At 48.7% G+C, this 21,472-nt stretch overlaps 1 long non-coding RNA gene across 1 annotated transcript in view; it reads left to right on the top strand.

Annotated features, from left to right (window-relative positions):
- The window catches only part of LOC140430634 (uncharacterized), a 28,324-nt gene extending 11,831 nt beyond the window's left edge, over nucleotides 1-16,493 (top strand). The window contains exons 2-3 of the long non-coding RNA XR_011949479.1: nucleotides 1,650-1,707; nucleotides 15,706-16,493. This is a non-coding gene — a long non-coding RNA (uncharacterized lncRNA). The remainder of the gene's footprint in view (nucleotides 1-1,649; nucleotides 1,708-15,705) is intronic.
- Nucleotides 16,494-21,472: the final 4,979 nt, after the last annotated feature.

Raw genomic sequence — 21,472 nt, 5'->3', positions numbered from 1 at the left:
AGTACCCAATTCATTTTTTCCAATTAAGGGGCAATTTAGCGTGGCCAGTCCACCTACCCTGCACATCTTTGGGTTGTGGAGGCAAAACCCACGCAAGCACAGGGTGAATGTGCAAACTCCACACGGACAGTGACCCAGAGCTGGGATCGACCCTGGGACCTCGGCGCTGTGAGGCAGCACTGCTAACCATTGCCCCACCGTGCTGTCCCCATGTTGTACCTTAATAATAATAATAATCCTTATTGTCACAAGTAGGCTTACATTAACACTGCAATGAAGTTACTGTGAAAAGCCCCTAGTTGCCACATTCCGGCGCCTGTTCGGGTACACAGAGGGAGAATTCAGAATGTCCAAATTACTTAACAGCACGTCTTTTTTGACTTGCCTTAGTGACCTCATTACATTTTCTCCAGCACTGCAGTCAGGCCTTTGAACAATCCTGGTGGTATTTGCATGATCTTCCACCCCTCCAATGCCGGAAAGATATTTGCCTGAGCATCCATCACCCTTTGTTGCGGAAGAGGACTTACGTCCTGATGTTGACTTTGTCTCTGGGGAAAATCTGCAGTCCTGGTTGAAACCACACTGCCTGCTATTCCAGAATATCACTTTTGTTAACACCAAACCATGTACCTTCCCTTTAAAGTGCTGCAGACACCTTTTAAGGTAATGGTCATTCTGTCAGATTTACACTCTCAGTCTTTTGAGAGAGCTCACTTAGTCCTGGTTGGCCACTGACTGCATCGTGCTCCAAACATTGAAACATAAATGTAAGAAATAATAACAAAGGTGCACAATGTTAAACTGAAAGAAACAGACATGAATACATATAAGAACACGGTCATTTCTCTTTCAGTGATAACAGAACATGTGAAGTGAAAGAGTGAAACAATCATCTAATACGCACGGTAGCACAGTGAATAGCATTGTGGCTTCACAGCGCCAGGGTCCCAGGTTCGATTCCCTGCTGGGTCACTGTCTGTGCAGAGTCTGCACGTTCTCCCCGTGTCTGCGTGGGTTTCCTCCGGGTCCTCCGGTTTCCGTGCAGGTTAGGTGGTTTGGTCATCCTATATTGCCTTCAGTGTCCAAAAAAAAAGGTTAGGAGGGATTATTGGGTTATGGGGATAGGGTGGAAGTGAGGGCTTAAATGGGTCAGTGCAGACTCGATGGGCCGAATGGCCTCCTCCTGCACTGTATGTCCTATATTCTATGTCTAAAGTAGCTTCTTTCTGATTCTACAAAATTCAACTGACCATTTTTGCTGTACAAAATTATTTCCTTTTTCCATATTAAAAGTGAAACTTGTAACTTTTGGTACGAACAAGATAAACTAATTGGCAATAACTCTTTTGATGAAAGTTGACATTTGACTACTAACTTAACTCAGCTTATTGGGTTGCTGGCAAAGGCAGGTCAAACATCATCTGATCTTCGTGGATAGATTGAAGTAATGTATCCTTCCAGTTTCAATCACCTATGTGACAAGTGTTGCTAAGAATAGCTTACTGAAGCTGATTCTGAAAAAAGGGATTTTGCACTGATGCTGCAGGAGATACTATATTTTATGAGATTGTCTCTCTCTGAGTGGACTATTTGCCATCATATGTGGTCCACTTTGCACAACCTGACTGGGACTTTTCATTTTACAGCAGGGAGCAGAAGATTTGAGCAGGAGGTCAAGCTGGAACTCTACAGAGAGCCAAAACTGTGAGTGAGATAGTTCAAACTTGTTTTGGATGCAACAATGGTTTTAATTATTTTGGTTGTGCCTCAGTTAAAAACATATATACTTAAAGACAGATTTAGAAGAAATGAAGGAAGCTGCCAACTCCTCCACAGCCCCTCCAATGTGCACTGGATATTTACTGGCTCAGTGTGGAGACATCCTGGGGTGTGCTAAACTCAGTAATGAAGGCTTTAACGTTTTGTGCTCGTTATACCATGAAGCAGTTTTAACCATGGACAATTGTTTGAATTGTTCATATTGAAAAAAGATTTGTAATACATTGGGACTGTCTGCTGTTTTTCCTTTTTTTGTTGTTTTTGCATTTGTTGGCAGAACAGTTTCGAGAAATCATATTACCCTGGCTATACAGACAGGACAGCTGGTTTATAAAATGTCTGCATATTTACAACATCCTGATCACAGATCCACAGACCTCTTTTTTACCCATGTACATCTGGTGATATTTTACAATAGGCTCTTGGACTGTGAATGAAAGTTTGAGGTGCTTCACATCTCTATTAAATAAGCCCCACTGGGGCAAAACGTTATAGCTATTGAAGTTTCAGTTGTAGCACATTTTACTTTCATTTATGAGAAAATGTTATTCCTTTTGTGGGAAGTTGAAGCCTGGATTCAGTATAGTGTACCTCTGTATATGTGGAGCATATTGTAGTTCAAATTCAGCATACCAGCTTTCTCCCTCATTATTTCCGAATGAAGGTTTTAAAAATGTATTGGGTATGTTAGTCTGAGAAATTGTTTAAACAAATGTAGTAGAAATTATTTTGTATGTTTTACAGAGAAGACTATGATTCCATCCTATTGGGTGCCTACTAATGCAGCTTGTGAGGAGTCTGCACTAAAATAGGAGGAATCTGTTTTTATCCACTGCTGAATGCAATGACATTATACAGTAAGCACAACAAATGTTGTGACTTGTATTCTTGAGGTTAAGTGGACAATTTCTTCACCACGGAACTTTTACTCAATGTTTATAAACAGCAGTTCACATTGAAATGCTAGATTCTAGCTAATGGTTTGGTAAGTTTTGAAGGGGTATCATCATCCTGGTGGGGAAGCAAGTAATTATTGTGATCTATCAAACCCATCTAAGTTGTTAAGAATATCCATATGAGCATCCAACATGGTGCTACATGGTCAGCCCATTCTCGTGCATCCAATATCTTCCTTTTGAACGATTTAAATCAAAACTTCTGTAGACAAATCTTTTTTTTTCAATTGTCAAAAATAGTACTTTGAAAGGACCTGGCACCATATTTAATAATGTCAAGTGTGCTGCCTTTATGCCAAGAATGTCTGGCTTGCAATTCAGACATTCCTTATGACAATGTGTCTCTAAATTGCAGTGAAAAAATTATAAAACATATACATTTTCCACTAGTTCATATTAATTTTGTACAGTTCAATACACACTCTTTGAATAAATGGGACAAACAGGATATAGTATATTTTGTGGACAAAAGCATGGTATCTTTGGAACAGGAATTTATGTCTAAAACGTTTTGCTATAACTTTAAAATTGCTGTTCACAGTGGGTTGGGGACTCTGGAGCAAAGCATTGAGCAGGGCCAACTCCACCTCCTCCTGCGCAAGGCTCAGCCTCATGCAGTTCACAGTGGTGCACAGAGCGCACCTAACCTGAACCCGAATGAACAGGTTCTTCCCAGAGGTGGAGGACAAATGTGAACGGCGCCAGAGAGACCCGGCCAACCGCACCCACATGTTCTGGGCCTGCCCCAACCTGTCCGATTCTGGATAGCCTTCTCCGAGGCAATGTCCAAGGTTATGGGGGTGAGGGTGGAGCCATGCCCAAATGTGGCAATCTTCGGGGTATCAGAGCAGCCAGAGCTACACATGGGGAAAAGTGCTTCCCTAATCGCACGCCGGAGAATCCAGCTCGACAGGCAATCAGCAGCATCACCCACAGCTGCAGACTGGCTGGCAGACCTGGCAGAATTTCTCCAGATCAAATACTACCATCCGAGGATAGGAGGAAGTCTTCCTCAAAGCATGGGGGCAATTTGTCGGCCTGTTCCAAGAACCGTTCGAAGCCAACAACAACTGGAAAGGAAGAAAATTAAAAAATAGACAAAGACTGACAGGAGTACTCAACCCTGGGGGGCGGGGGGGGGGGGGATGAAGAGAGGAGGGAACCTGAGGGAAATGAAAGGAACACCACCCCCCCCACCCCCCCCACCCACAAGGCAGACACGGCAGAAAGCACAAAGGAAAGAAGGGGGAGAAGGGAGAGAAGAGAAGGAAGGGGGGAGTACACCCCAAGTGAATAGGGAGGATATCAAGGGAGGGGGAGGGAGGGGGGGAGAGGATAGTGCACCAAGACAGTTGGGTAACAAAATGTAAATATACATAAAAGAATCCCATGTACTGTACATATCAAGCACAAAATGCAACTGTATATAAAATTGAAAATGTTAATAAAATTTTTTTTTTCAATAAATAAAATTGCTGTTCACTGTATTAGCTGCACTGCCTATATATAGCATGTGTTATTCAAGAAGAAACACGCAGGCAACTTTTTATTGTTTAAATGTTTCAATTACTCTGATAGAAATAACTAGTGCAATAGTAGATTGTCAGATTCAAATGAACTTTAGCTCATGTGTGCCTATAAAGCTGTGCTGTCTAATATATAATATGGCTGGTTGGAATCCAAAAATGGCTAATACATTTTAAATAAATTAAGAAAAAAATTATTTTTATTTGATTTATTGTCATGTGTACCGAGGTACAATAAAAAGTACTGTTCAGCGTACAGTCCAGTCAGATTATTCCATACATGAAAAAATATAGGACATACGATAAATACTCAGTGTAAATACACAGACACAGGCATTGGGTGAAGCATACAGAGTGTAGTACTACTCAGTAGAGAAGATGTGTGGGGATATCAGTTCAGTCCTTAAGAAGGTCATTTAGGAGTCTGGCAACAGCAGGGAAGAAGCTGTTTTGAACTTAGTTCGTGTTCTCAGACTTTTGCATCTCATGCCCAATGGAAGAGGTTGGAAGAGAGAAAAACCCGGGTGGGAGGAGTCTTTGACTATGCTGCCCGCTTTGCCAAGGCAACAGGAGGTGTAGACAAAATCAATGAATGGGAGCGGTTTTGCATGATGGACTGGGCTGTGTTCACTCTCTGTAGTTTCTTACTGTCTTGGGCTGAGCAGTTGCCATCCCAGGCTGTGATGCAGCCAGATAGGATACTTTTTATGGTGCATCTGTAAAAATTGGTAAGAGTCCATGTGGATATGCCTAATTTCCTTAGTTCCCTGAGAAAGTATAGGCGCTGTTGTGCTTTTTAAAAAATATATACGGTTATTGTACTTTCAACATTTTTTTTAGAGTACCCAATAATCTTTTTTCCAATTAAGGGGCAATTTAGCATGGCCAATCCACCTAACCTGCACATCTTTGGGTTGTGGGGGTGAAACCCACACAGACACAGGGAGAATGTGCAAACTCAACACGGACAGTGACCCAGGGCCGGGATTCGATCCCAGGTCCTCAGCGCCATAGTCCCAGTGCTAACCACTGCGCCACGTGCTGCTCATGGTTATTGTACTTAATGGTTATATTCAGAGAGCACAGACATGTGCACTTCAAGTTTTCTGTGCATTTGATGATAAAATGGTCTGACAAAAATCAGAGAACAAGTGTTTTTTGATCAATGTGTGTGCTTTACCTCCTTGGTTGAGACTAAAACTGAACAACAACCTCAAGAACATTGTGTGGAGAGAGGAGCTGTCATTCTGATTGGCTCAACCAGACCTCATGGGGCATGTCTTCAGCTCCTGATGTCAAAGGGGTATGCCCCAACCTAATTTGGGGCATAAACGTTTGCCAAAACCACCAGCATCTCCTCCAGATTTGCACTAACCATAACAAACCCTCCCCCTCCAAATCTGCCACAGTGTTCCGTGCCTCGAAGGCCACTCGCTTATTCACCAGCACCCCTCGTCCAGTCCCAAGTGAAACACCTGCCCCCACCCATCATTTCCTCAACCTCGTTCTGGTCCCCTATCTTCAAGTGCGCCTCCCTGCAAAAAGGCCACGTCCGCCTTCAGACTCCTCAAGTATGCAAACTCACGTGACCGTTTGACCAGCCCATTCAGCTCCCTTCACGGTCCACATGATCAGCTTGACCGGGGGGGGGGGGGGCAGGAGCCAGCGTCACGCAAACCCACCGGCCCCAGCCTTCAGGTGTCCACCATCATCAATCTTTTCCCAACTGTGCACACCAACCACACCCTTGTCAGCAATCCTCACCCTCACACCCCCCCTCAAACAAAGAACCAGCCCCATCTCCCCCCCACCCCCCCGCCGCCGCCCCCGCCCCCCGCCCCCCCCCCCCCCCTCCCCGCCACGCCTGCCTGCCTCTGGCTACCCTCCCACTTCACTCCCGTTAAATCGCCGATCCAGCTAGCATGGTGGCCCCGCCCAAGGCCTCCAACCTCCCTACCTCCCTGCGCTCCTGACCCTCCTCAAATCATACACCCCTGAAGAATAACAAAAGGTGCACTCACCCCTCAATGGTCCCCACGAAAAAACCTGCCTCGAAAAAAAAAACTCACCATGAAGAACTTTAAAGATCACACAAAACTCCTCCAACGTTCAATGTCCTCACTCTCACCCCCAAGTCCATTGTCCCTCATAAACTCCATCATCTCCTCTGGCATGCCAAAATAGTACCCTCGCTTCTGGAATGTCACCCACATGCGGGCCGGGTCCAATACTCCAAACTGAATCCCCTTTTTAAAGAGGGCAGACTTGACCTGACTTGAACCCGCAGCTCTTTCTCTTCCCAGGTACATTTCTCCTAGTCTGCCTCTCCCCATCGAAGAATCTTCTCCTTGTCCAGAAACCGGTGCAACCACACCACCCATCGCCCTCGGCAGTTCACCTGCCTGCAGCCTCCTCATCAGCCCCTGAGCAGTCGAGTCAACCTCCAGGGGCCGGTCAAAGGCCCCCTCCCCCCACCAATTTCTCCAGCATCTTAGCCACATATGTATATTTTAAAAAAATATTTTTATTCTCCTCCTTTTTCACATTTTCTCCCAAATTTACACCCACCAACAATAAACAATAATCAGTAACGAATATAATGTCAATCTCCATATCAACAACAACAATCCCATCCTCCCACCAACCACACATACAACTGCCCGCATGTTTACATAAACAAATAACAAAAAGGAATCAGGAGTCACCATTAACACATACAGTCCCCCCCCCCCCCCCCCCCCCCCCCCCGTTAATGTTTCGATGTTATCCAATTCTTGAAAGTGCATCATGAAAAACGCCCATGAATTGTAGAACCCCCTCCATCCTTCCCCTCAGTTCAAACTTAACCTTCTCAAGATTCAAGAACTCCAACAGGTCCCCCCGCCACGCCAGGGCACAGGGTGGAGAGGGTTGCTCTCATCCCAACAGGATCCGCCTTTGGGCAATCAATGAGCAAAGGCTACAACATCTGCCTCCACACCCGTTTCCAACCCCGGCTGGTCCGATACCCCCGAATACGGCCTCCCGAGGGCCCGGATCCAGTTTCACGTGCACCACTTTTGAGATTACCCTAAAAACCTCCTTTCAGTAATCCTCCAGCTTCGGACAGGACCAAAACATATGAACATGATTCGCGAGGCCTCCCCTGAATGTTCACACAACCCTTGTACACCCTCAAAGAGCAGGCTGACCCTCGCCCTTGTGAGGTGTGCTCTATACACCACCTTCAGCTGTACAGTCCCAACCTCACGCACGAGTTGGAGGCGTTCACTCCTCCGGAGCATCTCTCATCAGAACCCCTCCATTTAGCCACGTATATGCCGACCCACCGCTCCTTAGATGCCTTCGGGTATCCCAACGATCCTGCAGTTTGACTTTTGGAGTGATTCTCCAGATCTCCCTCTTCTCAATCAGCCCCTTTTGGGTTCCCCTCATCACCCCTGTCTCAGTCACCAACGAGGCCTACTGCTCCTCGTGCTCCGCCACCCCGCTTCCTCCACGTTCTGATGACCAGAAACTGGGACTCCGCCTCTGCTCCACTCTCAATATCTGACTTAATCGCTCCACCACCAGGTCTTCCAGGGCCTCTTTCTTCTGTTGGCAAAATTTTTGCATGGAGGAACTCTTTTAACTGTTCCGTTGACCACTGGAGCGGCAGAGCAACCCCTTGCCCTCTGTTATCCTGTGGCACACCACCAAGACTCTCCTGCTCCAGCAGCCCTTTCCTTCGTGCCCCACTATAGCCCATGGATCCAGCCGCACCAGAGCAGTAAAACCTTCCCCAGGCACTCCTGCACCTCTTGCACCTCATATACATCACCCTTCGGGCAGGGAAAAGACCAAAAACCCTGCCTTGAGCGGGAGCCACCAAATGTGCGACCGCTCACTCCCTGACTGCCACCGGAAGTCCTTTGATAGACTTTCTCTAACCAAACTTCTCTTTGACTGACTTAGTATCTTGTTATCTCGAGATGTGCAATATTTCGATCCCGGCCCCGGGTCATTGTCCATGTGAGGTTTGCAACATCTCCCCGTGCTGTGCGTGGGTCTCACCTCCCACAACCAAAGATGTGTAGGGTAGGTGGATCAGTCATGCTAAATTGCCCCTTAATTGGGAAAAAAAAAGAATTAGCAGCCTAATTTTTTTAAAAATGGCTAATATGGGAATAGGCTTTCTCAGCATAATTTAGCAACAGGGAGTAATACACAGTGAACAAATCCCTCCCCATATCTCTCCACCCCTCGCCACTACTTGAAGACACTCTTTAAAATCTTTGACTAACCTATTGTAATGCTGCCTTCTTTGACTCACCATCAATATTATCGCTGGTTTTAATTCCTGTGAAGCATCTTGGGACTTATTACTACATTAAAGATGCCTATATTAATAAAATTCCTGTTGATATTATGATTTAATTCTCCCAGGGCAATTGGACACCCTCTGCTGCACTCCGCTCTCACAAGTCAAACCTGACTTTGTATCAACTCACCAACAAGGGTAGAGCTTTTATTGTCTGGCGTACTGACCTCTACCTCGCAGAGGCTGAGTGCCAACTCTCAGACACTTCCTCCTTTATCCCCATGGACCATGACTCCATCTCTGAGCACCAAGCCCACTGATTCCAGGACTATCACTGACTCCTCTGGAGATCTTCGCTCCACAGCTTCCAACCTCATAATCTCCCCAACCCAGACAGCCCACTTCTACTCCCCTCTAAAATCCACAGCAGGACTAGCCGGGAGGCCCATCGTGCCAGCCTGTTCCTGCCCCACTAAACTCATTTCTTCCTCACTTGACTTCAAACTCTCTCCCCTTGTCCAGTCCCTTCCACCTACATTCATGATTCCTCCCATGCCCTACATCATATCAACAACTTCCGGTTCATCAGTCCAAACCGCCACCTCTTACTATGGATGTCCATCCCTCAATACCTCCATTCCACTCCAGGATTGTCTGAAGGCTCCCGCTTCTTCCTCGAATGGAGGCCTGAATAATCCCCGCCCACCACCACTCTCCTCCGTCTGGCTGAACTTGTCCTCTCACTGAACAAAATTTCTCCTTTAACATGTCTCATTTCCTCCAAATTGCATCCGGTCCAGTTTCTGCCTGTCTTTTTATGGAGTATGTGGAACATTCCTTGTTCCAGTCCTACTCCGGGCCCATCCCACAATTCTTTTATCAGTACATCGATGATTGTTCGGTGCAACTTCATCTTCCTGTCTGGACCTAGAAAATGTATTAATTACACCTCCAATTTCCACCCCCCAGCACCTTCACATGGTCCATCTCTGACATTTCTCTTCCTATCTTTGATTTTTCAATTTGGGGGATAGACTGTCCACTAGTATCCACTCCCAAACCTACTGACTCCCACAGCTACCTCGACTACAGCTCTTCACATCCCACATCCTGTAAGGACTGCATCCCATTCTCCCAGTTCCTTCGCATCCGCCGCACCTGTTCCGATGATGCCATTTTCCAAACGGTGCTGTTGACATATCTCATTCTTCCTTCCACTGTGGTCAACCATGTCCGACCAATCTCCCGCACCTCTGCTCTCACCCCTTCCCCTCCCTCCCAGAACTAGGATAGGGGTCCTCCTGTCCTCACTATTCACTCCATCAGCCTCCAATTCAAAGAATCATCCTCGCCAGTTCCTCCAACTCCAGCATGATGCTACCACCAAACACATCTTCCCCCACACCCCCTGGCAGCATTTTGCAGGGACTGTACCCCTCCAGCATACCCTGGCCCCACTCTACACTATCACCGCCAACCCCTCACCCACTTCCCATGGCACCCTTCCCATGCAATTGCAGAAGGTGTAATACCTGCCCCTTTACCTCCTCCCTGCTCACTATCCCAGGGCCTAAACACTCTTTCAGAGTGAGGCAGCGCTTCAAGTGCACCTCCTTCAAATCTGGGTCTATTGCACTTGCTGCTCCCCAATGCAGTCTACTCTACATTGGAGACGACTAAACGCAGATTGGGTGACCACTTTGCAGAACATCTTCGGTCCGTCTGCAAGCCGAATCTAGACCGTTCTGTCACTTGCCTTTTCACCTCACCGTCCTGCTCTCAGGTCCACATGTCTGTCCTTGGCCTGCTGAAATGTTCCAGTGAAGCCCAGCGCAAACTGGAGGAACAGCACCTCATCTTCCGATTCGGCACATTACAGCCTTTCCAGAATTAACATTGAGTTCAACAACTTCAGACGGTGAACTCTCTCCTCCACCTTCAACCCATTTTTATTTCTATCAATTTATTTTAATTTCTTCCATTGATCTGTTTTTCCCTACCATTGCGCCCCCCCCCCCCCCCCGCCCCGCCCCCCACTCCCACCACCCCACTTGGGCCATCTGTTCCATTTTCCTAGTTGCCTCTTCACACACTGCTCAACTTTGCTCTGCCATTAAAGCAAGAGAAGACAGAGTGCCATACTAGAGTTTTAGCGTTGGGCAGAAGTAATTATACAGGACTGAGGAAAGAGTTGCCCAAGTTGACTGGGGACAGATAATTGAGGGTAGGACAGTTGAGGAACAATTGCCTTACATTCATTGACATTCCTTTTGTCTTTCTGTCCACAGCAACTTTGTCATTCTCTATCGGTAGCCCCCTATCCAACCCCACCGCTCCCACGCCACCCCCACAACAGGTGTAAATCTGACCCTAGTTCCAGTTCTCTCCAGCTTTGACAAAGAGTCACCCAGACTTGAAACGTTAGCTCCCTTCTCTCTCCACAGATGATGTCAGATCTGCTGCGATTGTCCAGTATTTTCTGTTTTTGCTCAAATAAACCTTGTTTGATTGACCTGTTATATACTCACGGTGTCAATGGATAAACATATTCTGATTTGGAAAAGGCTTATTCTCATGAATAAGAAACTTCAACCTTTGTTGTGGCCCACTGAGGATGTTGAATAGAGGAGCCATGTCACTCCTTCTCACCTGGTTCTCAACAGAGATGTTGAACTTTGAAATCAAAACTCATAGGAACTGACTTATTGCATCAAATGGTTCATCTGACTGATTTGCAACTTGAAAGAGATTGATGCAGGATAGCTTTCTTGTTTAATTTTATCAGAAAGAGTCAATGTCAAACATAAAAACAATTCTAATCTTAAATCGTAGGAAAGACAGTTTTGGGATTCTTACCACGACCATTAACTAATTTTTGGGGGGCAGCTTTTATGGAAAAGTATTTAGTTCCAAAGTGGTTATTTAATTGATTACGGAGAGTTCTGTTTTTGGTGCCCTGGATATTTTAAGAAAAGGGTGAACTCGATGTCTGAGTGAAGCAGCCAAGGTCCAAGCCCTTCATTCTGCCTATTCTTCATCGGCACTTGCCTGTAACCGTCTCTCAGCTTCAATGCATTAATCTTACTGCTGTCACAGTGAAGTGGGGATCCTTGTAGAAAATTGTGTCCATAAGAATCTAACTGAGTGCCTTCTTTTGAGCCAACACCCTAGCCCTTTCACATGAAGTTAAGTTCAGTTTACCACTCTAAGTAAAATGCTCTTCAGTATGTTTTTACTGCAGAGCATATTTTCACCAAGCTGTCTGTGCTTGAGATGTCATTTTTCTTTACGGAAAAGGGGAACTTCTGAAATGCACATTTTTCAAATTCTAAAGTTTAATTCAGTAATCTTCCTGTCCTCTGAAAAAAAGTATGTTTTCTAATACAACTAAAAGGTATTTCTTCTCTGTTCTAACTTCAGTTAAAATGTGAATGTTTAAGATACTTGGTATACATATTTTAATAAGAAAAATTATACTTAATGCATGCGACAAAAAGGCGCTACAGCTTTAACCAAAGAGAACTTTAAAGTGCAAATCAAATATCGAAGAAGTTGATTGAAAGTAGAACTATTGCCATTCAGTATAGTAGTCCCTGTTGAAAGCTACACAAAGCTCTTAAACGGTGTATTCTAGCTGATTTCTAGTAAACAAGGCCACAGATGGGCACTCTAGGCTGGATTTTGACTTCAGAGGCAGATGCTCGAGGCGGGGTACTTCCTGACTCACCAAACCAGCCTTGGTAAGAAGGCCATGAAGTGCAGAACTTTTGATACGGATGGAGTTGGCCCACCAACCCCAGGAAGCAGAGGGGAGGCAACCATGGGGGCATGCGGAGTGCTGAGATGGGCTGGTTAGGAGACCTGCCTTGATTCCTTGGGACTTTGTCCCAGTTGTTTCAGAAGCTGTTAGGCCCCTCCAGCCTGTATTGAAACTGCGCAAACAGACAGTATTTATATTTTAAAACCTGCAGCAGATGCCTGCCAATCAAAGCAGTCCAGCAGAGAGTTTAAAAAAAATCTCTTTCAACAGCTTCAGCTGTTTATTTAATATGTAAAGAGCTGGGATTTAAAAACTTCAAATCATCACAGTTGTACAGACATTATCCACCCTTCAAGAGTGTGCACGTCTACTCCATCAATTTGTGACTCCCACACTGTGGGTTAAGACCCAGCAGCTAAAATGGGGTCTGTTTGAACTCGGCAGGGCCATTTGAATTCAATACTGAGTTTGGGTTTCCCTCTTGTGTGAGTCACACCCTTTCCCCCCCACCCACCTTCAGTACAATTTAAATACCATTAAAAATGCAGAACAGTTGGGCTAGCCTGCAGCCTCACGGCGCCGATGTCCCAGATTCAATCCCGGCTCTGGGTCACTGTCCTGTGTGGAGTTTCCACATTCTCCCCGTGTTTGCATGGGTTTCGCCCCCACCACCCAAAGATGTGCAGGCTAGGTGGTTTGGCCACGCTAAATTGCTCCCTTAATTGGAAAAAATGAATTGGGGGCACTCTAAATTTAAAAAAGAAAAACAAAATGGCATAATAAGTCCTTTACTATGCAAAGAGCATATTCCTACCAATACAAGTATCCCATTAATCATGAAGTTATAGATGAAATCTTCATGGGGATTATTAGATGGCGTGTCATAATCCATTTCAAACTCAACTTCACGGAATACTGAAATGGGTTTTCATGGAATTATTTCTGAAATCTGACATTTAAGTTAAAGTTGTGGATTAATTTTAATGAAATTTTCTGATTAAAGTTCAATGTTATAAAAGTGTAAATTACTAATTTGAATCAATAATATGAGCAAAATATGTATCTATCAGAAATGGAGGTGGGACTTACGGACTATTGGCATGTTTTTTTTGAAAATATTTTATTTTATTTATTTAAACAAAAATTTTTTTAAAAATTCCATTTTTTCCAATTAAGGGGCAATTTAGCTTGGCCATCCACCCTAGCATCTTTGGGTTGTGGGGGCCAAACCCACGCAAACACTGGAGAATGTGCAAACTCCACACTGACAGTGACCCTGGGCCGGGATCGAACCTGGGACTTTGGCGCTGTAAGACAGCTGTGCTAACCACTGCGCCACCTTGCTGCTTCAGACTTTCTAATTATCCAACTGACGGGCACTTTAAATTTGGAGTGAGAGAGTGGTTTTGGAGTGTTGCATTTTAGTGAGCATTCATGAGATGTAAAGGGATGCAAATGTGGGCGAGATTCCTCCGCCCCCCCCCCCCCCCCCCCCCGCCTGGGTCGGAGAATCGCCGGGGGCTGGCGTGAATCCCGCCCCCGCTGGTTGCCGAAATCTCCAGCACCGGAGATTCGGCGGGGGCGGGAATCGCGCCCGTGCCGTTTGGCGGGCCCCCCCGCGCGATTCTCCGGTCCGGTTGGGCCGAAGTCCCGCCGCTAAAATGCCTGTCCCCCCGGCGTAGATTAAACCACCTACCTTACCGGCGGGACAAGGCGGTCGCGGGCCGGGCTCCGGGGTCCTGGAAGGGGCCGCGGGGCGATCTGCCCCCGGGGGGTGCCCCCCACGGTGGCTTGGCCCCGCGATCGGGGCCACTCTTTCCCTCTTTCGCCTCCGCCCACGGTCCTCCACCATGGCGGAGGCAGAAGAGACTCCGCTCCACTGTGCATGCGCGGGAATGCCACCAGCGGCCGCTAATGCTCCCGCACATGCGCCGCCCGGAGATGTCATTTCTGCGCCAGCTGGCGGGGCACCAAAGGCCTTTTCCGCCAGCTGGCAGGGGCGGAAATTCGTCCGGCGCCCGACCTAGCCTCTTAAGGTTGGGGCTCGGCCCCCCAAGTATTCGGAGCATTCCGCACCTTTGGGACGCGCGATGCCCGACTGATTTGTGCCGCTTTGGGCGCCAGGTCGGCGGACATCGCGCCGTTTCCGGAGAATTTCGCCCCGAGGTTTCCGAAACAGATCAGCAGGAAATTTGACAAAATTCCAACCGAGTTTCCCGCTGGAACATCACTCCAAATGCTGTGCCCCCGCCTGCCTGCCGCAGGTCCTGCCACTGCCGGGTGTGGAAAACTCCGCTCGAAGTGTCTACATTACTAGTAAGGATATGCAGCTCAGAGAGTTTATTTGTTTTGGAATTTGGAACTGCAATTAACTCAAAAAGCATTCAATAAGCCCTTCCCGTAACAGCCTCCCCGAACAGATGCCGGAATGTGGCGACTAGGGGCTTTTCACAGTAACTTCATTTGAAGCCTACTTGTGACAATAAGCGATTTTCATTTCATTCATTTCATTCATTTAATTTAATTTAATTTCATTTTCAAGGCAAGATTGTGATGGAGATGGGAGGAGCTTGAGAAAGTTCTAAGGTTTCAATTAATCTGTGTATTTTTCTGGGGAAGAGTGTGTTCTGCAGCCATACCAAAAGTTGTTGCTGTCAGCTGGCTGCAGGCAACATAAGTGTTGCAATTAGCTGGCATTGTGCAGTTGGGGATCAGGAGTTGTCTCAGAAGGCACTATTTGACAACTCTGTGCAGTTGGGACTCAGGAAAAGATATAAGGAGCCGTTAACAAAGCCTTCAAACTCGTGCCTTACAAGATGCCGTTCCTCCACTCGTTCCCACAACGACCCCTGCCCCATTACCCATTTCCTAACCATCAATATATTAGCCGCCCAGTGGTAATTTAACAAAGTTTGGAAGGACCCAGGCCCCCCTCCCCTCGCCCCAGCTCAAGAAGGACCTTCTTCACCCCTCGGGGATTTCCCGGCCCATATAAAACCCGAGATCGCCGCATTTCATCTTCCTAAAAAATGCCTTGCGATGAAGATTGGAATATTTGGCATTCTTAAAGGTCTGCTGAATCTTCTCAACTCCACTAAAAATATGGGTCTGTGACTTTTTCATTTCCCTCAGGGGACCATTTCAGCTCCGTTCAGCACACAGTGCAGTCAATGGTTCTGGTATATACAAGGTTAATGTGAGACTTGAATACGCACAACCCACACAGTGATGTAGAAGGCACATGACCCAGATCTAACCTCAGTGCGGTGTTGGCCAAAGACGTGTTAAGACCTAAGATGCAGATAGTTCCGTGCCTGTGCACTTTGCTGTATATCTGTATATAGTTTACAAGTAGTTAATATTAAGACTTGTTGTTTACAGACAGAAGACTATGGTAGACAAGTTCTGCAACCAACACCATCCCAACATGATGGAAGCAGGGGGCTCAAAAATCCTCATCCTCACAGAAATTCTGAAAGACTAAGAAAAAGGGCACTTTCAATGGATTGGGAATTGAAAGAAGTTTCCGGAACTGAAGCTACAGATGTTGAAAAAATTTGCTGCGAAAAATCTCCAGAGAGAAGAGCTTGGAAGCTAAGGGCAGAGGTTTGTCGAAATAACCCAGACATAGTTCAACCTAAAGCAAGAGAAGAAAATAATCAAAGCATGCCCAACTGTCATTCCAATGCTGAAGACAACAACAAGAATCAGAACCAACAGAGCCTACCACTCTCCTGACAGAATGCCACAAAATTTGGAAGGATATAAGGCTTCCAGGGCCACTAAACTCCTAACGTTAAGGACTTGAAAGAGATATGGAGTGCTGCAAATGTTTTTTAATGTGAATACTGTAATAGCAGCAATGTTGTAACAGCATTCAGGATGCAACTACAAGGTAAATGCATAAGACTTATAACATTGTAAGATTTGAAGTAAAGTAACTCCATATCTACGAATACAGACTTGAGGGAAAGTATAGCAGAAGGGTCTGGGACAAGCGGGGTTAATGCGGACTGAGTGCAGTACTGTTCAAACAATGATGTAAGAGGCAAGAGAAAATGCTGGAAAATCTCAGCAGGTCTGGCAGCATCTGTAAGGAGAGAAAAGAGCTAACGTTTCTGTCATAATATACACCAGTATATCATGGTGCAGGACACACACTGATGGACATGCAGTGGGGACACAACACCACAGCCAATCACCAGTGAGAGCACATGCACTATAAAGACAGGGTAAGGAGAGTTCCCGCTCATTCTAGCAGCAGCCAGCTCGGAGCACAGAGCTCACAGCCTGCCAACACAGACATTCACCATGTGCTGAGTGCATCACCTGGTTAGGACTAGACAAGGTCAACAATAAAGCTGGTATTGCATTTACCCACAGTTCAAGTATGTTAATATAGTTAACATTATAATAAAATAGAGTTGCAACACTTCCTGTGTTGGTGACCTGTTTGTGATCCAGAACGCCAACACATCATGGTACAAGGAGTGGTTGCTTTCTGGCATCCTGAAGTATGGCGAACATCAACCCCGCCGCCGCCGCTCGCGCATCGCCGGCACCTCAGCGTACAGTGACAACCAGCAACGATACCCAGGCTAGATGTTCAAGATCCGGGTTCCGCAGCAGCTCCAGTGCCACGACGATCTCCGTGAAAACTGGGCGGGGGCATTCCGGCAAAAGTTTGAAATCTTCCTGCTTGCAGCGAACTAGAAGACCTGGCCAATCCTGAAAAAACAGAGCTTCTCCTCACCATCGTCGGTGCCAGAGTAGAAGAAATCTTCAACAAATTCAAGTTCTCCAAGGGGCAAAACAGGAGCGACTTCCAGGCAGTCCCTGGACAAATTCGGCAAATACTGTGAGGAAAACACACTCCAACCAGCAAGGAAAGGTAAGAGAAGAGCCAGTACTCACCTCGAGGCCGAAATCCTGGAGCAGAGAACGATTTTTGGTCGGCGGCCATCTTTCTAAAGGGACCGCAGTTGCGCTGCACATGCGCAATCACGAAACGGGCATCAGTAAAGGAAACCACGATCTGCGCATGTGCAAACGTCGCCTACGTGCTACGTCACACGCGTCCATGACGTCAGAGGCCCCGGACCACGCCCATTTAAAGGGGAAACGTCCCAGATCAAAGAAAAAATCTTTTAAAGCTGTAAAACAACCTTCCTTCACCTGAAATGACAGCACAATGCCTCAAATTGAACCAGGAAATGAAATGAAACCTCGAAGAACCCTGCAACAAGCAGTTACCTACCCCCAAATCGGGTCCAATTCCGACTTCCCGCAGACCAGTGACACGAGGGACCCGAGGGAGCCTTTTCGAGTCGCTGTTATAACACAGCACAGGCTATCCCCGAATCAAAACCACCAGCCGCTGTCAGTGCACAGCATTGATCCAGACGACGAGTGATATGCCACCCTGACGGTCAACCAGAATTCGTCGCCCACCTCAGAGACTTGACTTATGAGTTTTACGATGTTGGACTCTTTGATCTGTTCTGTTATCCTGTTTCATCGTTCCAGTAGTTTGTATATAATGTTCATTTGTTATTTCTCGGCACCAGGCACCTTCCGTGTAAATAGATTAGCCTCATGTACAAACTCATGTAAATAACATGCACACACATAGTCAGGGACATTCACTACACAATATTTATTGTCACGCAGGCACATATTCTTTATATAAAAGGGGGATGTCATAATATACACCAGTATATTATGGTGCAGACACACACCACACACATGATGGACATGCAGTGGGACCAATCAGCATACACAACACCGCAGCCAATCACCAGTGAGAGCACACGCACTATAAAGACAGGGACAGGAGAGTTCCCGCTCATTCTAGTAGCAGCCAGCTCGGAGCACAAAGCTCACAGCCTGCAACACAGACATTCACCATGTGCTGAGTGCAACACCTGGTTAGGACTAGACAAGGGTCAACAGTTAAAGCTGGTATTGCATTTACCCACAGTTCAAGTATGTTAATATAGTTAACCTTATAATAAAATAGAGTTGCATCACTTCCAGTGTTGGTGACCTGTTTGTGATCCAGAACACCCAACACATAATTTTCGAGTCCGATGACTCTTTGTCAAAGCACATGTGTGAAGGCCATGTCCCAGACCTAAGGTCAGTGTAGTGTTGGCCAGAGATATGTTAAGACTTATGGTTGGAGATAGCTCTTTTACTCTATATTTATATAGTTCCGAACAGTTAATAAAGACTTGCTGTTTACATACAGAAGACAATGAAGACTTCTTTAACAGTCGTGTTCTGTAACCAACACCATCCCAACTTATGGCAACTGTGCCAAATGATCTGAGTCTTCAGGAATTTCAGGTGCAGGTAGACAGATTGTCCATTGAATTGTGCAGCAATGAAATAACATAATTCGTGTGATTTTCTGACACAAAATTCTCTTAACCCAGTATTTACTTTTAAAATGTAAATTAATTTGTGACAGTAACAATTTACAATATATAAGGAATATTCCATTCCATGTATCAAACACATTGTATAGAAGTGAAAACATCTGTCCACATCTTCAGCATCTAGATTCAGTATTCTTCAGAGTATGTCTTGGGGCAATATTACATCCACTACAAACTACTTATAAACTGTATGACCTTTCAAATGAGTTTCATGACACATTTCTGTCTCAGCTGAATAGCTTTTTAAAAAAAATTTAGAGTACTCAATTATTTTTTTCCAATTAAGGGGCAATTTAGAGTGGGAGTGAAACCCATGCAGGCACAGGGAGAATGTGCAAACTCCACATGGACAGTGACTCGGGGCCAGGATTGAACCCAGGGGCGTCATTCTCCGACCCCCCGCCGGGTCGGAGAATGGCCGTTGGCCGCCGTGAATCCCGCCCCCGCCCCCGCCGAAGTCTCCGAAGGGAGAAAAGTCGGCGGGGCGTTAATGGCGCCGCTGCCGCGGAGAATGTCACGGGTCTGCGCAAGGCAGCCGATTTTCGGCCTGCCGATATTCTCCCTTCCGGATGGGCCGAAGTCCCGTCGACGTGATGACCGTTCACGTCGACGTCAATCAAACCTCCTTTTCATCGGCGTGACCCGGTGCTCCAGGCTCACGCCGACCAGCGAGGAGGTGAGTGACGGCCTGGGGGGTTGGCTCTGGGCAGGAAATGGCGTGGCCGCAGACTGATTGCCTGAGGAGAGGTGTGTCTCGGCTTGTGTGTGTGTGCGGCGGGGGGGGGGGGGGGTGGTTAGAGTAGGCTGGGCTCCGGGGGAGTGCCGGGAGGGGGTCCGTGCCTGGGTGGAGGTTGGGGGTTGGGGAGGGGGTCCGTGCCGGGGTGGAGGTTGGGGGGGGGGTCCGTGCCGGGGTGGAGGTTGGGGAGGGGGTCCGTGCCGGGGTGGAGGTTGGGGGGGGGGTCCGTGCCGGGGTGGAGGTTGGGGAGGGGGTCCGTGCCGGGGTGGAGGTTGGGGAGGGGGTCCGTGCCGGGGTGGAGGTTGGGGGTTGTGGAGGGGGTCCGTGCCGGGGTGGAGGTTGGGGGGGGGGTCCGTGCCGGGGTGGAGGTTGGGGGGGGGGGGGTTCGTGCTGGGGTGGAGGTTGGGGGTTGGGGAGGGGTTCCGTGCCGGGGTGGAGGTTGGGGGGGGGTCCGTGCTGGGGTGGAGGTTGGGGGTTGGGGAGGGGTTCCGTGCCGGGGTGGAGGTTGGGGGGGGGGGTCCGTGCTGGGGTGGAGGTTGGGGGTTGGGGAGGGGGTCCGTGCCGGGGTGGAGGTTGGGGGTTGGGGAGGGGGTCCGTGCCGGGGTGGAGGTTGGGGGGGGGTCCGTGCCGGGGTGGAGGTTGGGGAGGGGGTCCGTGCCGGGGTGGAGGTTGGGGAGGGGGTCCGTGCCGGGGTGGAGGTTGGGAGTTGTGGAGGGGGTCCGTGCCGGGGTTGAGGTTGGGGGGGGGGGTCCGTGCCGGGGTGGAGGTTGGGGGTTGGGGAGGGGTTCCGTGCCGGGGTGGAGGTTGGGGGGTGGTCCGTGCTGGGGTGGAGGTTGGGGGTTGGGGAGGGGTTCCGTGCCGGGGTGGAGGTTGGGGGGGGGGTCCGTGCTGGGGTGGAGGTTGGGGGTTGGGGAGGGGGTCCGTGCCGGGGTGGAGGTTGGGGGGGGTCCGTGCCGGGGTGGAGGTTGGGGGTTGGGGAGGGGTTCCGTGCCGGGGTGGAGGTTGGGGAGGGGTCCGTGCTGGGGTGGAGGTTGGGGGTTGGGGAGGGGTTCCGTGCCGGGGTGGAGGTTGGGGGGGGGGGTCCGTGCTGGGGTGGAGGTTGGGGGTTGGGGAGGGGGTCCGTGCCGGGGTGGAGGTTGGGGGTTGTGGAGGGGGTCCGTGCCGGGGTTGAGGTTGGGGGGGGGGGTCCGTGCCGGGGTGGAGGTTGGGGGTTGGGGAGGGGTTCCGTGCCGGGGTGGAGGTTGGGGGGTGGTCCGTGCTGGGGTGGAGGTTGGGGGTTGGGGAGGGGTTCCGTGCCGGGGTGGAGGTTGGGGGGGGGTCCGTGCTGGGGTGGAGGTTGGGGGTTGGGGAGGGGGTCCGTGCCGGGGTGGAGATTGGGGGGGGGGGTCCGTGCCGGGGTGGAGGTTGGGGGTTGGGGAGGGGTTCCGTGCCGGGGTGGAGGTTGGGGGGGGGTCCGTGCCGGGGTGGGTGATGGGAGGGCAAATGAGTTGGTCCACCTGGCCAGGTGCCAGCCTCCAACAGTTGGACCCATGCGGTCCATGCCACCTGGCTGGGGGGAGGAGGGGATATGGGCAATGATGACATGTCGTCGTTCCCCTCCCCCCCACCAGGTCGTCATGTTTTCAGATCATCCAGCGATGTTGGCCGCCGTGGTGGCAGCCGCTCATGTCTATGTTGCCCTGGATGATGAGGAGGAGGAGGAGGAGGAGGAGGAGGAGCGTGCCAGAGAGGCGGCGCAGGCTGCCGCAGAGGGGCAGGCGGCAGCCGCCCAGGCTGGAGGGACACCTGACCGACAGGACGAGGAGGGGGAGGAGGACGTCGCGGCCCCACGGCAACGGAGGCACCCGAGGGCGCCCCGTGTGTACCGGCCCCGGCAGTCATACCAGGACCTCACGGACCGGGAATGCAGGAGGAGACTCCGGATGAGCCGGGAAACCGTGGCACACATCTGCCACCTGCTGGCACACCTGTC

The sequence above is a fragment of the Scyliorhinus torazame genome, chromosome 10 (genome assembly GCF_047496885.1).
Source record: "Scyliorhinus torazame isolate Kashiwa2021f chromosome 10, sScyTor2.1, whole genome shotgun sequence".
Classification (NCBI taxonomy): domain Eukaryota; kingdom Metazoa; phylum Chordata; class Chondrichthyes; order Carcharhiniformes; family Scyliorhinidae; genus Scyliorhinus; species Scyliorhinus torazame.
This window is presented reverse-complemented; position numbering and strand designations above follow the sequence as displayed.